Source organism: Canis aureus, chromosome 27, assembly GCF_053574225.1.
Source record: "Canis aureus isolate CA01 chromosome 27, VMU_Caureus_v.1.0, whole genome shotgun sequence".
Lineage (NCBI taxonomy): Eukaryota > Metazoa > Chordata > Mammalia > Carnivora > Canidae > Canis > Canis aureus.
Genome location: NC_135637.1, coordinates 8,868,879 through 8,884,970, shown reverse-complemented (window position 1 = coordinate 8,884,970; position 16,092 = coordinate 8,868,879). Strand labels below are relative to the sequence as shown.

Sequence of the window (16,092 nt, the reverse complement as noted above, 5' to 3'; positions counted from 1 at the left end):
AGAGGCGTTAAATGTGACTTCCCAAGCCCTGGGACTTTCTGTTACTTTCCATGGGATACCCTGCCCCCAGATCATGAAGGGCAAAATACTTTGAGATGAAAGTCATCATTAAAAACAGAGGCCACAAAATGATGACAGCCAGCTGCAGCCAACAGGGAAGCTCTTTCTGGCACACGCAGTGTTTTTTAAAAATTAAGACATTGCTCATAAAATCCAGATTTCTAGCTGAAGAAGAAAATCAGAATATCCAGCATGCCAGTTAGCCACAATCCCCACCCCTCCCTTTTGCCTCATTCCCCTCTTTGATCGCATCTGGTTTGGGCCAACCCCTCCCCCCACCCCAGCCACCTCCCATAGCTGTTGAAAATAGCTGAACAAGTACTGAAGGTCTCACTCAGCAAGGATAACAAACAAGAGAAAGGAATGGCACTCTTGGGGCTTCAGATGACTCCTTCCCCTGGCTGGCTATACTGGTAGCATAAACCTACCTATAAACAAGGCCCACACAGAAGGAAGCAGAGCTGAGACAGAGTCAGCTTCCCCAAGGCACAGTTTGAGCCACTGGATCCAGCCATGCCCGAACTTGTCGTACCCTGAACCTTGCCCTTGTGAGCACCTATTAATTCCTCCTTGTGGCCCAAACCAGCCTAAGTGTGACTCTACCACAACTCAGGAGTCCTAACCAATCACCTTTGGGTCTTCCCTCAATTGACACACTTGTCCAAGAAGGCCTGTCCTGACCACAGACAAATTCAGACCTTATTATACCCCAGTGATAGCCTGAACTCCACAGCATGACCCTTACCACCATCCGTATCACCTGTTTTACTAACACTCTCCCTCTGGACACTAAACTCCTCAAAGGCATGGACAATGCCTGCTTTTTCCATCATTTTGATCCCAGTGGCCTACCAATGTCCAGAACATTCCATGTGCCCAATAAATGTAAATTAATCAATGAACAAAAGAACAAACGGGAGAAGCAAAAGCCTTTAAACTTGGTTTCTGCCTTACATGTGAAAGAATACAACCTCCGAGGTCTATAGAACAGCCTCAGATCCAGAGAAGCATTCCTGCTGCCCCTAGCTCCATTCCAGCCATGTAGGCCTCCTCGACATTCTTGAAACATTATGGCCTCAGGGCCTTTGCACAAACTATTCCCACACCTAGGACACTCATTCCTCTTCTTTTCATATGCCTGCTTCCTTCTCGTTGTCTAGGTCCCAGTTCCAATGCCACCTCCATCGAGACCACTCTTGATTCCTTGACCTAAAATGAGCCTCCCCACAAAACCAGCGTTGTCACCCACCCTGCATTATCCCACAGCCAGCATATCCCCATTTTGAAACACCACATTTGTTTTGTGCACTGCCGATCTCCCTTTCAGCCCATGGGATCCACAAGGCAGGGCCCCGGCATCTTGTTTGCTGTGTATACATACCCCGCCCCACCCCAGAAGGCCACTGGGACACCAGCCTGGCTGCAGGGAGGCAGAAAACAGACCCCTCAAATCCTGACCAGTCCCGCCCAGGCCAGAACAGCTGACGCATGCCTGAGAGCCCTACGTGGCATATGGAGCCTGGCCCATGGGTGGTGCAGCCCTGCCAAGAGATCTAGTCTGGCTCTAGGCTCAGGGGTAGCTACAGGTGACGCCTGCACAATCCCCACAATTAACAGCAGGTGCACAGAGTCACTCTGCCTGGGTTCAAATCCCAACTCTGCCAGCGGTATGACCTTGGGCAAGTCACTTAACCTCTCTGCGCCCCCAGCTTCCCCACGTATAAAACAGAGCACCTACCTCACAGGGCTGCCATATGAATGAACGTATACGACACACTCAGATCACAGCATGGCATAGAATAAATGGCCAGAAATCATTAGAAATTAAGTTAATGTCAGTGATGGTGGCAATGGTAAACCCTCGCATAGCACTAAGGCAAGCAAATGGTCAGGAAATGTTAGCTTTGGTAATAAACACAGTATTTGCTCTATGCTAGGTCTCGTTTGGAGTGTTTTACTCACACTGATTCCTCCAAGCTAAGTTCATTATTGCTCAACATGCCTGTTCCAGCCCTTCCAGGCAGCCTCTCTAGATTGCTCCATCCCCCAGAGCACCATGAAGATATACAACTCTTCATGTGAGTCTGTCCTCAATTCCTCTGTGTCCCAGGTTGCAGCAAGAGGGCAGGGAGAGAGCCCAAACCCCAGAACCTGAAGTCAGCACAGGGGAATGCATGCCCCAGGCCAGCCCAAACCACAGCCTCTGCCAAAAACACAGGCCCCATCTGGCTGCATGAGCACTCCCCAGAAACCAAAGGGTGTTCCCTCCCTGCAGTCTGCAGGACAACTCTCCCAGAGAGGCCCAGGCATACCAAGGGCTCAGAATTCAGATGTCCCAAGACAGAGGGCAAACAGCGTGAAAGAAAAGATGTCAAGCCTCGCTGGCGGTCCGGGGTCTGCATGGACTGCATGTGATAACAACACCGCCCCCAGCCACCCCCACATCCCCAGAATGAAATGGGCACCGCTGGTCTCCTCTTCCCATCAGACAGACGGCTAACTGGACTCGCCATGGCCACCCAGCATAGCAGGGACCCCCTTCACTTCTCAGGCAAGAGAGGCAGCCCCTCCACAGCAGGTACTGAGGTGGTCTCCATTCCCCAAGCCAGGGGGGAAGGGCTGGTTAGAATGCAAGCCCAGCGCCACCCACTATGACCTCACTCAGGTCCTGCCACCTCCTGGAGCCTGGTTCCATCATCTGGAAAATGGGTCTAATGATCATCAACACAGAGCCCCTGGCAGGGTGAGGAGTGTCCACAGTGCCAGCAAGTCAAAGCCACCAAAAGGGAAAGACAAGATCTAGAAAGAAGGTCATTTTAATTCAGCAATGGGCTTGCTTTGTCTTTAAATGAAAAACAAACATTTTTATTTTATGGTTCAGAATGGTTTCTGTTTGATTTATGGCAATCGTGGAAAGCATGACATAATCTTTTCAGCATTTAAAGCCTCGCAAGGCCTTGAGCCACCCTAAATTAGCATCTATCTCCCTCAAAGGGATGTGCTGAGGAAACAACAGTAAATGCATAAAGCGCCCAGCACAGAGACAGCAGAAGTCCCACTCAGGATGACCCAGACATTGAGGCAGGAGAATGGGAAGGACGTGGGCCCCAACATAGACAGCCTGGGTTTGAATCTCACTGGCTGTGTGACCTCAGGCAGGTCACTTAACCTCTCTGTTTCTCGGGTTCCTCATCTATAAAATGGGGATGATAACAATCTCTGCTTTACAGAGGGTTTTGGAAGATTAAATTATAACATGTAAAGTGCAACAGGATTACTATTACAAACTGTGTTATTATTACTGTCATTTACAGCCATTACAAAACTTGCGTAGGTTTTTAAACCTGACTGCAAGATGAAGACAAGTCTGCCTGGATCCCTGGCACCAGGGGGGGCCCATCACCAGGCTCAATGGGAGCCCTGCAAGGCAGTGCCTCCCTCCTCCCTCCAGCTGGGGCAGGGATTACTGTCAGATGGAAAGAGACGCATGTTGGAGCCAAAGATTAAAAACAAGTACAATTATCGGGCAGGCATCCATCCATAATTATGAATTTGATGTAATTAGGCACCCCACTAACTTCATTACTTATTTATTTACGGGATTGCTTATTTAATTTACGGGCCTCCTTCCCCGAAAAGTCATCTTAGCTAACACCCCTCAGGTGAGGGAGGAGGAGGAGAAGGCTCCCCTCTTTGTCCTCATCCCCATTCCTGGGCTCTCGTATGTCATGCTCCTGCCTTGCCCCAAAAATAACTCCCGGAATGCCTGCGTGACTTTGCCCAAGACAACGGGATCACGCAAGGCCTGCCGTTCACGCTCAGCAGTGCCAGCAGACAGTGCCTGACCCGGAAGGCAAGGTACCTCTACCACACCCTCACTCAGCAGCAGAGGAAACCCTTGGGGAAGAGGGGTGGTTCTTGTCCCGCCTAGCCATCAATTCCTGGCTCGACCCTCTGGACCAGCAAAGGCCTTAGTGCAACACATGGGCCTGGTACGCCCCAGCTCCAAGGGGGAAAAAGAGCACTCAACTCTCGCAGAACACTTCAGATAAGTCACCTAACTGCTCAGAGCCCTCAGTTTACTCATCTGTAAAATGGGAGTGTAGAGAGCAACTCCCGCAGCTAGCTAACCCTAAACACCCAACTGCTGCCACCCAGCATAGCCCTGGGTCTCTACCAATGCAGTAAGGGAAGAAAAAGCAGTTGAAGGCATAAAGACTTGCTAGCTTTATTCCCAAGAGTCCCAAACTGGAAACAACCTCTATGCCCATAACTCATGAAGGGATAAATGAGCTGCAGCACATTCACATGTGGGCTATTATTACTCAGCAATAAAAAAGGACTTACTGGTACGTCCCAAGACACAGATGAATCTCAGAAACATGCAGAAAGAAGCAAAACACACTAAAAAATGCATTCTTTATCATTTTATTCTGAAAAATCTAGAAGATTCTAGAGCTTCTGCGGTGGCAGATCAGTGGGTGCTTCTGGTGGGGGGAAGGGGGATTCTGTTGGGGTAGATGGAAACACTCCATATCTTGATTGTTGTGGTTGTTATGTGAGTGTTTTCAGTCGTCTGGACTTAACAGAAGTGAAGCCTTAAAATGGGTGTGTCTTATACTCCAGGTTAATCATGTCTCAATAAGGCTGATTTTTGTTAACCACAACAGAGAAAGACATATGTATAAATCAACACCACTAACCCCACTTAGGTGCCCCCAGCGCTCCTTCCCCACTTCCCAGTCAGGTCTGCTGTTTCCCTCACTGTACATCCAAGTTGCCCTCATGGCCCTGAATTATGAGCCCTGAACAAGGAAGGTCACGGTTGCATCCCAGATTTATCCCTTCCTTGCTGGGTCATTTAGGGCAAATCACTTTGCCTCTTGCCTGTCAGGCTCCCCCTCTACAAAAGCAGCATTATAAATAGCACTCTCCTCAGAGAGTTATTGTAGAATAAAATGAACCGAGGTGAAAAGCACCAGCTGCAGGCTGTGGCATACAGCAGGGGCCTCATTATTGCTGCTGCAAAATGATGAATGAGCAAGCGCCAGGCCCAGTGTGGACAGGACCGGCCAGGGTTCTTGCCCCCACCCCACAACACACACAAGACCCACAACCAGCTAAGACGCCAGGTCTGGGTAGTGACCCCCACCACTGAAGGCTCCTGGCTGCCAGGGTTGCAGCATTTAACTGATGCCCAGTGTCCAGAACAGGACAAGGCTCCTCGACTCCACCCAAGAGAGCAGACACAAAAGAAGGGGGGCCCTGTGGGAAGGGGCTGGCCCTGAGGGCGGCACAGTACCCAAGAGGTCATTTGGGGACAGGAGCTGGCCAGCAGAGAGGATGTCCCGGGGGAGGAGGGCATGTCGGTGGCCTGGCCATCACATGCACATTAACTGGGGTAGGACAAGGGTCACCCCAGAGCCCCCCATTTAGAAAAGAAAAAAGATAATAATAAAAGGATGACAGGGACTGGGTGGGGGGGTAGCTTCCTCACCAGCTCACACGCGACTGCCCGCCAAGGGCGGCCCCTGCTCCCTGCTACCGTGTGAGTGATGGAGCGGGCAGGCGGCGCCTGGGAGCCATGGCAGGAGGGGGCGTCCCCGGGGCCCGATTAGAGGGCCAGCCACAGGCAGACACGCTCAACTGTCAGCCTCGTCCTCCCAGCCCGCCATCAGAGGCACCATTAATTGCTGTCATTTGAGGGTGGCCTGTGGGGAAAAGGAGGGGGGTTGTGGGAAGGGGAGGAAAGAAGGAGGGGGTTATGGAGGGAGGAAGGGGAGGGAGAGATGGAGAGGAATGGAGTGAAGGGGGTGGGGAAGAGGGGGAAGGAAGGAAAGGAGGAAGGACAGCTAGCCCAAGGCAGAGAACCCCCAGACATCACTTCCTCCACCCAGTGGAGGGACAGGGACCCCGGCCAGCCAGGGACAAAGCTAGTGGACCCACCGCCCAAGTGGGACCAACAGGAGTTCCAAGAGGTGTGATCCTGCACGGCTGAGCCCCCTCCAACCTTCCGCCCAGCCTCCCAACATACACACCTGGACACTTGTCTGCCTGCAGGTTGCTGGGTCCAGATCTTCCTCCCCAGGGTACCCAGAAAGCCTGGCTACCCCAGTCCCTCATCTGCTTTCAGCCTCCACCCATACCCCCCCCCCCCCCACCCAATCTCTACACCACCATGAGCTACCTGGCAAGCCCCACCCACTCACTGCACCAGGGATCCTACAGCTCCTCCACCTAGGATGCCGAAAGGCCCCCTCCCCCGGCCACCAGGGTCAACCCCTACACCTGGCTCAGGGGCACGCAAACCAAATGCCACCTCCTCCAGTGACATGCACCAGCACAAAGATTCCAGAGCCGGGCTCCCCAAGTTCAAACCCTCCCTCTGCGGCTTTCATGCTTGGGGACCTCCCAACACCTTGCTTGAGCCTTGATTTCCTCACCTATAGAACAGGACAACAACGGTCCCCATTTCATGGGGTGGCTCTCAGGATTAAATGAGATAATCCCATGAGGTGCTTAGAAGGGGGGGGTCTCAGGCGACGTGAGAGCCGCGAGTGTTTGCTGCAGCTGTTATATTACCATCTCGGACACAGGTCCTCCTTGGCCTCCACCCATCTCGTGGGCTACCTCTTATTTCAGAAATGCCCACTCCCCCACCCCCCAGCTCTGACCCCCCTAGACCACCCCAGGTCAGGGTCTCAGAAAGGCCCCCAAGCTGCCAACACGGAGTTGTGGGGCAAGGGTCCACACGGCATCCCTGTCTCCATTTGTCGCTCTGCCTCCATGCCCTTCCGTGGCCCCCTCCCAGCTATCCCTGCCTGTCCCCAGACAGGCCAAGTCTCTAGGCCGAGGAGCCACTTGGATCCTGCAGGGGGGGGCTCCTGGGACCCCCTCTGCCCCCTCCCCCATCTGTCTGCCTCCCTCCCTCCTCAGGCATGATGGATCGCCCCAGAGGAGGAAGCTAAGTGCTTGCAGACAAAAAGCCCTTTTATCGTCCTCGGGTGGGCTACGGCATGACAAGCAGATAACTCAGCCATAGGAGGAAGGTTCCCCATTAGGCCAGTAAGGCAGATTGATGGAGGCCCAGGAGGCAGAGGAGGAGGAGGAAGGGGACCTCCCCTGCCCCTTAGCCCCCGGGGGCAAGGCTGTCTCCCTTCAACCTCAGAAGCACCCAAACCTGGCTAGACTCATCACCTTTGGGGGATACCTCCAGTGATGCCCACATCTCTCCACCTCCATGATGAGACTCACTGCTTGGGGCCCAGGGGAGGGCCTGGCTCAGGAAACAGGCAACCTACAAGCCTGTTTATCCCTCTAGCCTCCCAGGGGGTGGGCGGCAAGGGAGAGACCCCTGCCCCAAGAAGACCCCCCCACTTCACAAGTCTCCTGCAAACCAAGAACCCCATTCCACACAGCCTCAGAGCCCTCCCATGAGATGTTCCCTCTGCCCGGGACACCCTTCCTCCAGAGACCTGCATGCTCCCTTCCTCCCCTCCTGCAGGTCTCTGCTCCAATGCCACCTTCTCAAGTAGGACTACCCTGTCTACCAGCCATTAGAAACTGCAACCCCCAGCCACACACGCCCTTCCCAAACCCCTTTCCTGCTGGCTCTTCACACCTGCGGCCCCCCCCCACCACCACAGGACACACTGTGTGTATGTGACGTGCTTACTACCTGCTCATCCAGGGAGGACGGAGTGCTCATCCACCCAACACACAGCTCCATCTCCACCACCTGAAACAGCACCTGGCACACAGTAGGTGCTTTAGAAATAATCACTCTCGTGAGTGAACATCTTCTGAAGAGGAGGAAAACCTCTCAACAGCAGCCAGGCCTGAGCCAGAACGTGCTGAGCCCTGTTATGGGGCCAGCAATCCCCTCAACAGCCCTGTAGGACACCCATCTGGCAGATGAGAAAACTGAGGCTTGGGAGTGGATTCATGCCCAGGTCTGTGGGAGGCCTACCCACTGCAGAACCACCAGGGAAGCCAGGACATCAGCTTCAGGCTGGGTGTCAGTCAGGGACAAGGGCTGGAACACCCTCTGCTTGCTTCTCAGCCTCAGTTTACCCCTATGCAGAATGGGGATGCACAGGCAACCCTGGCTATTCCTCCCAGGTCCCCACCTGCACCCAGTATGGCTTTGATGGGGGGAGAGGGGGCAAAGGTGAGAGGTGCTTTGAAACCCAGAGAAGCACAAAGTGCTTGATCTCAGCCCTGCCATGGAAGCTGCTGGTCAGGCTGGGGCTCTGCCAATGGCTCAGCCCCCCTCAAACCCTCCTTGGGGCCAGGCCAGGCTGACATCCCCTCTTCACTCCCAGAGGAACAGCTCTGTCAGTAAGAGGTAAAGAACGACCCAAGGAGCAGTGAACAAGCACTTACTACCTGCTAAGCACCACATGTTCACAGAAATGCACGCCCCACCACGCTGACTTGTACTCAGTGTCACGGAACCATGGAGCCAGGAAGGGGCCTAGCTGCCACTTATGAGGCCACCCTCACTGACCACCCCTTCCTCCAGGGCATGGGCTGGGGCTGGGTGCTCACCTTGTGACCCAGGACCCCCTCCCCACAGCCCCTCTGGGAGGCATCCTCCACTAGTTCTCCAAATCTTTCAACTCTTAGGCAGGAGAATAGAGCATCCTTGGCTTGCCCACCAGGGTCTCCCAGGACATGGCCTTGGTGTTGCCAGGCCTGGGTCAGTAGTCTGTCCTCCCCCAGCCAAGCCCCATGACTCCAGGGATGGGGATCAGGCATGGGGAGAGGGGGCCGTGGATGTAGCTCCCTCCACTACAGGTCTCCCAGCTGCTTAAAAAAAAATTACAAAAACACAGAAATCTTAGCAACAATCCACTCATCATTAGTCCTGTGGGGTTGTGGGAGAAGAGATTTGGGTATATCCCCACTTCATAGGTAGGAAAACTGAGGCACAGGGTGACAGAGAGCCATGGCTAGGGTCACAGAGATAATAAGTGGCCAAGAGAGATTGGCACGCAGACAGCCAGACTCCAGAGTCCCTGCCCAGGAGCACCATGCCTCTCCTAGTTAAAAATCAATGTGATATAAACGACACTGTGTGCCAGCCAGACCAATGTCCGAATTCCTGGCTCCAAGCTTTTGTCCACCACGCGTGACCCACTCCTGGACTGCCTTCCCTCCCCGCTGAGGTTTCCAAACCCCGCCAGTGCCCGTATGACCCCTACCCCACCCCCCTGGTGGAGAGCCCCAGCCATCCAATGTACCAGGTGGAGATGTGGGCAGTGGGCACAGGCCTACCCATTATGGGCCTTACTCTGCTTGCTGCCAAATGAGCATGTTGGAAGAATATGCCAGGTTCCCTGGGAGGGTCGACAAAGGGTTCAAGCCCCAGCTCTTAGCTTCTAGCTGAGATATGGGACAGGTGACCCATCTGTGCCTCGTTTCCTGGTTTGTAAAATGCGGAAAGCAGCCCGTTTGGGAGCATTACTGTGAGACCCACAAAATGGGCGACACCTGGAAAGCACTAGCCGCGGTACAAGCTTCTGGAGCACCCACACCATGCCAGGCTCTGTCCTGTATCAGCTCATTTAACCATCACTGCCATGCTATGAGGTGGTACGGATGGCGCCCCTACTTGACAGGTGGAGAAATGGAGGCCTAGAGAGATGAAGTGACCTGCCCTGGGTGCCCAGCATCAAAGTGGCAGTGCTGGGGCTTGGAACACTGGTATGGCGGCCACGTTGGCACACGGATGTCTAGCCCGAGGACGTCCTCCAATACCTGCCACCCCAACACCAGGGCCTTTCCACAGGCCCGTCCATTCCCAAGCCTGCAGCGACCCTCAGAGCACAACAGCAATGTGCCCATGAACCCCAGAGACAGAGAAAACCCACCATCCCACATCTACACTGTCAGGAACTGCCCCTTCTCTCAGGCATCATAACCCGTCCCCAGGGGACCCCAAGTGCCCCAATCATTCCCCACCCTGGGCAACTACGGTGCCAGATCCCACCCCACAAGGTCACACTGGGCCGCCAACCACATCCACCAGGAGGAATCTCTGCTTCCCCAGAAATTCCTGATCCCACCCACGAGAAGGTCCCAGCCACATGAGTCTGCTGGAGGCAATGAGTGGGGACAGCTGTGAACCTACCAGAATCAGCCTCCAAGCAACTCCGAGTCCTCAAAGAGCCCGGGAGACCTGCAGGAGAAAATACGAGTCTTGTTAGTAAAAAGTCAGCAGCCTCCACACATGAGCTATGTATGGCACAGCCACATCAACATGTGGGCAGCAACAGTGCGGCCCACCGGTCTGTGCCTGGTACGCCGCACGTGGGAGGCCACGCACTTCCCTGCCACCACCCTGTGAGGCAGGCAGTGCTACCAGAGGTGACAGACAGGGACACAGAGCCTCAGAGAATCAAAGTCTCGTGGCCCCCAGTCCCACTGCCAGGAAGTCACAGAGCTGGGATTCCAAACCGGGCTGTGTGGTTACAACGAGGAGGGCCACCGAGGAGCTAGGAGCCCAGATCACAGTGTCACTGTGAACTACGTGCCCCACAAACTTCTCAAGAGGACCCTAGGCACCAGTGAGGGATACCTGAAAGAGCACACCTGCTATTCTCACTCATGAATTTCCACATCACCATTCAAAGTCAGAAACAGTCCAATGAAAACCAGTGTCCAGAATATATAAAGGAATCCCACAAAGAAACAAGAAAGAGCCAGTCAACCCAAGAGAAAAGCAGACAAAAGACTTGAGAGCACTTCACAAAAGTTGATATACGAATGGCCCGTGAGCACATGAAAAACTGTTGGAGGTCACTAGCCATCAGGAAAGTTTAAGTTAAAACCCCCAGGGTCCGCTAACTACACACTGACCGGGATGGTTAAGATGAAAGCCAGACAGACACCAAGTGTCTGGTGATCAGGGACCCAGCAATCCTACCCCTGGGCAGTTACATGGGAGAAATGAAACCACCACGCCTCATAAAGACTCTGCGCAAAACGTCTGTTAGGGCTTTATTCGTAATCCCCCCAAATCTGCAAACAATCCAGCTGTCCACCAACAGGCGTACCCCAGAACACTGCTCCTCCCCGGTAACATGCAACAACGTACGGGTGCACACAACCAGATGGAAGGAACTCAGGCTAACGTGCCGAGCAGACGCCAGGCTCAAAGGGCTGCACGCGGCTGCACACACCATCGTTCAACCTACACGATTCCGGGAAAGGCAAAACCCAACTTTCACACGTACAGAGGCCCACAGAGGTGGTCACGCCAGACAGAATAAAGGAGAGTCCCACAAAAAGCTAGGATGCTGGGCAGCTCCAGTGGCCCAGCGGTTTAGCGCTGCCTTCAGCCCAGGGTGTGATCCTAGAGACCCAGGATCAAGTCCCACGTCGGGTTCCCTACATGGAGCCTGCTTCTCCCTTGGCCTGTGTCTGCCTCTCTCCCTCTCTCTCTCTCTCTCTCTCTCTCATGCTCTGTGTCTCTCATGAATAAATAAGTAAAATTTAAAAAAAAAAAAGCTAGGATGCTGGTCACCACTGGGGCAAAAGCAGGGGGGCTATGTGGTGTCTGCTTGATAATTATTCATTAACCTGCACCCATGTTTTTGTGTTACCGTGTTAGCTTTCACACGGGAATAAAAAATTGTAAAGAAATAGTACGCAGGCAGAGCACTGGGCAGAGAGTCCAGAAACCTGGCTCTAGTCCAACTAACAGATGTGACCTTTTAGCAAGCCCCCCAGCACTCTCTGAATTCAATCTTCCCAACCAGAAAACAGGCCCGCTCCCCACAATGTCTCCACAGCCCGCTCATGTGCGAACACCTCAACATCCAGGTTCCTGGGAACGCTGCTAAAGTCCCTGGCCTCAGAGTGGATGCAAAGTGCTCGCAGAGCCAGAGCATACCGCAAGCATTCTTTTGCCGCCAGGCTCTACCATTACCCCTACCCGGGGGCTGGCTGCCCGTCTGCCCTGGCAGCCCCTTCAGATCCCAAAAAAAGCCCTAAAAGGAGCAGCTGAAGGTGGCTCAAGGGAGACACACCCCCTTTCTTTCCACCCCCATGTTTTTTTGTTAAGTTTTTTTCATTACGATGCCCCTAAGCTTGGCACTTGGTCCTGCCATCTGCAGCAGCCCCAGAGACAGGCCCCCGCAGGACAGCTGGAACAGGGAGTGCCCAGGCATGACTCCATAGTCCAGAACTGGGCTCCCAAAAGCCCCGTAAAGGGCCAGGCAGGGTCAGGCCCAGCGGGCGCTCTCCCCAGACCATAGCTCAGGGCTCAGACCCCATCTTCTTTGCATATACCTTCCCCCAACTGCAGCCAGTTCTTCCTGCAACCCCCAGGCCCGAGTACCTGGCAGCATGGGGTGAGGACCAGCCCGGCCCACCCCAGGGTCACATGGCCCACCGGGAGATCGGGCATCTCCCAGCAATGACTGAGCCACACACAAGTCCAGAGCGCGGTTCCCAACTAAAGAATTCCCCGGTCTTTCCAGGCGAGGACATGAGGACTGGGGGACAGGTGGGAGCAGAGACAGGGGACAAAGCTCGGAGTTGGGGAGGAACCCCCGGGGCTGCAGCTGGAGCCACAGCTGGAGCAGATGGAGCATGTGAGCTCAGGGAGATAGGGAAGGTGATAAAGAGCCCCACAGACACCAGCTCTGTTCCTGGATCAGTGGGACCCCTGTGAGGGTTTGCTTGCCCAGAAGGCACAAGCTCCCGCTAGGATCTGGAGCGTGCATTCCAGCTGTGCAGCGCAGAATGGGTGGGGGCAGTGGGTAGAAGCCGATGGCCAAGAGGAAGCTCTTGCACCGGCCTAGGTGGGTCACCAGGGGAGGCGGGAGAAGTGCATGGGATGGAGCACCCTGCAAGCAGAATCCACAGGGCAGGCAGGGAGGGAGCTCGGCTTGTCAGCTTGGCCATGGTCAGAGAGCCCTGGTCAGCTCTAGACAGGGTAGGAAGAAGAGAAATACAGCCACCTAGGCCCTGTCTGTGTTCCAACTGCTTCTCACGAGGCACCTCGTGGAACCCTCATGACCACCGGGACCTGTTTTCCAGCCCAGGCAGCTGAGGCTCAGAGAGTCGAGGCAATTCGCCCAAGGTCACACAGCCAGAAAGTGAAGGAGCTGGGATTCGAACCCAGCCAGGTACACGCTCTTTGGGTGATGGGAGCCAGAACACAAGGCAGGGCAGCAGGGGAGGCACTTGCTGGAGCTCCCCCAGTATGGCCGTGGCTCACACCTCTCTGCACGGAGCTGTACCCCCAGGACCTCCCTCTGCCCAGGGTCCTCTGTGAGAGGGGGCAACACTGACCCCTGTGCCCCACGGGCCAGGGAGCAGCTGCCACAGCCCAACCAGGTTCCACATCCCTCACCCACCATCTCCGTCATGCTGGCACTCACACTCACACACTTGTTCACACCCGTGCACACCCTCAGCCACTCCACCACTGGCCCGTGCCTCTTCCCTTCACACGCTCTCTCCCTGGTCCATGCTCATGGGCACCTCACGCTCATGCACTCGGTGCAGGCTCCACTCACTGAGCACGTGGGGGGACCAGGCACCCTTCCTCCTTTGCTCCCCAGGGGCAGTCCTGGCCTGGCTCGGCCACAAATGCTTAATTCTAGCCCCCTCCTGTCCTCCTCTTCTCCCAGGGGCTGACCCAATTTGTTCCCCGGCAAAGCAGATCCGAGGAGGGCTCCTTCTCCTAAGCCCACAGCCACTCTAGCTCAAGTATTTCATTGGCCCCCAGGGCCCATGGGCTGAGACTCAGCTCCCCAGCCCCAACACAAGCTCCCTCAGGCCTCTGCCAAATGCACCCTCATCCTCCTCCTCTGCCCTCCCAGGACAAGTACAAGCATCACCTTTTCCTCCTCCAGGAAGCCGGCCCAACGTGTCCATTCGTCCCACTCAAAGACAGGCAGTCACCAGTCCAAGGCCACAGAGCCAGGAGGACAGAGCTCGCCAGAATTTAAACCTCAGGGCAGCTGCTCTGCTTCGACCAGGACACCATCACCCTTCAGTCAGTCCACAGGCTTGACAAAGCCCCTGAGCAAGGATGCAGTCATGAATGCAACAGCTGGGGGCTCTGGGTGGTCACGGCACAGCATGCAGGCAGGGCCCCCAGGAGGCACATTTTTGAGGTATAAGGAAAGAGAGCAGGTGTTGATGGGGCACCCCCTGGTCTTGCCTACAGACAACAGGCAAGGTGGGGCCGGAGGTAGCCCAGGTTCCAGTCCCCGCTCAAGCCACTTCTGCAATGGGGCACCCGAGTCACCTCATCTCCCCGTGCCTCTAGCTCCCCATCTGTAACCTGAGGCGTGGCAACAGGGGCCCCCACTCCCCATAAGGTACAGTGCCCCGTGAAGGAGCCAGTACAGAACAGCACCCAGCATGGCACAGGTGCTCGACAAACCTACTGCCACAACAAGCACTTTCAACATGTCATCCTCCTGGGGACCTGAGCCACACTCCAAGAAGCTGCTCTCCAGGAAGAAATTTGGCTCGGGAGGGTCACCTGTCCCAAGGGGCTCAGCGAGAGGCTTAAAGAACAAGGGCTAGAGCTGGGAGCTTTCTTGACTCTCCAAGGGGGGAGACTCTCCAAGGACCCCAGCAAATTCCTCCCTAATATGCTCATTTCACAGTGAGGCAGACTGACAGCAAGTGACCGCTCCAGAGAACTCCCTCACATCCCTCAAAGCCCAGCTCTGTCACGCTCTCTCCCCTTCTCCCCACCCCCCGCCACCCCCACAAGTAAGTCTTTCTGGATGGTCCAGGCATGTTCTAGCCTCAATGCCACCTCACCCAAAGGCTCTGTCTGGCCACCCCCTGCAGACCTGAGTCCCCCAGGAAAGGACCAGACTCATCCCTCACGCTGGCTACAAGTGTCTACCTGAGGCCAGATGCAGAGTAGGACCAGCATGGTGAGACTCAGAATAGAAGAGGTGGGGTACAGGGGAGGGCCAATGCACAGCAAAGCCAACACCATGCGGTGCAGCTGACAGCAGGGCTGAGAGAGGGCCTGGCCCAACCAGCTCACAACACACCCAACACAATACCCGGCATGCAGTGGGTGCATCATGGGGCCAGGCACACAGTGGGGCCCCGGACCTGCCTGCTGTCTTCCACCAATCTCCTCCCCCGACAGATAAGCCCCCACCACCACCACACACCTCCCACACCCCCCAGAATCCCACCCGTGTGTACCAGCCCAATGTCCCCCTTCCTCAAGGCAGCCCTCACTCCTACACACTCAGCCACATCCAGTCTGGCTGCAGCCACAAAACCAACAACTAATAACAATAGTGGTCCTAACTGACTACTCAGTGGCAGCCCCAGGCTGAGCCTTTCCTTACTAAACTCCAACAAGCCTTCAAACAGGTCCTCTACCATTCCCACTTTACGGATGAGAAAACTGAGACCCAGGGAGGTTGGGCCAGAGAGTGAAGTCAGGATGGGAGCCCTGGTAGTCTTAACCCCCACTTGGGGGCTGAGTGTCAGGAATGTCACAGTCAGGGAGCAACCTCTGCCTGCGTTAGGTCAGACCCCAGGCCAGGCAGCGCTGATCCAGCCCAATCTTTCCTGCAGCCTCTCTCTGGAACTGTTACCGCCCCTCTTCGGGACAGAGTGAGGCTCCAAGAAGGGATCTCAGGGCCAACTGCCCATATCGTCAGGGGTCCCTGCTGAGGGCGGGTGCCCTCACTGCACTCCACTGTCAGTGCAGAGGCACAGACTGGGACCTCACAAGGAGCAGGTGCCACGGCACACCCGCAGCACCCCTGCCCCCAGGCATTGCCCCCTGCCCGGGTCCCCCTGCCCAGCTCTGCTGCTCCAGGGCAGGACCTCCAGTACTGGCCCTTGGAGAGGAGCTTCTCTGCCTGCAGCACCCTCTGCCCATGACAAACCCCCTTCAGCAGGCACAGGGCAAGTTCTACAAAATCACCCAAAGCCTGGGGACCACTGTGGTGCCTGCCCCTTCGAGCAAAGCGACATGATACCCATGCAAGCCTCCCAATGGTCCCAATAGCCAGCAGCATTAGC

The 16,092-nt window shown here is 55.3% G+C and overlaps 1 protein-coding gene across 2 annotated transcripts in view; it reads right to left on the bottom strand.

The window, feature by feature from the left end:
* Positions 1 to 16,092, bottom strand: part of NCOR2 (nuclear receptor corepressor 2) — a 212,469-nt gene that overhangs the window by 172,724 nt on the left and 23,653 nt on the right. For both annotated transcript variants that reach the window (XM_077875269.1, XM_077875268.1), the window contains exon 2: positions 10,196 to 10,243. The gene's annotated coding sequence lies outside the window, so the exon portion shown is untranslated. The remainder of the gene's footprint in view (positions 1 to 10,195; positions 10,244 to 16,092) is intronic.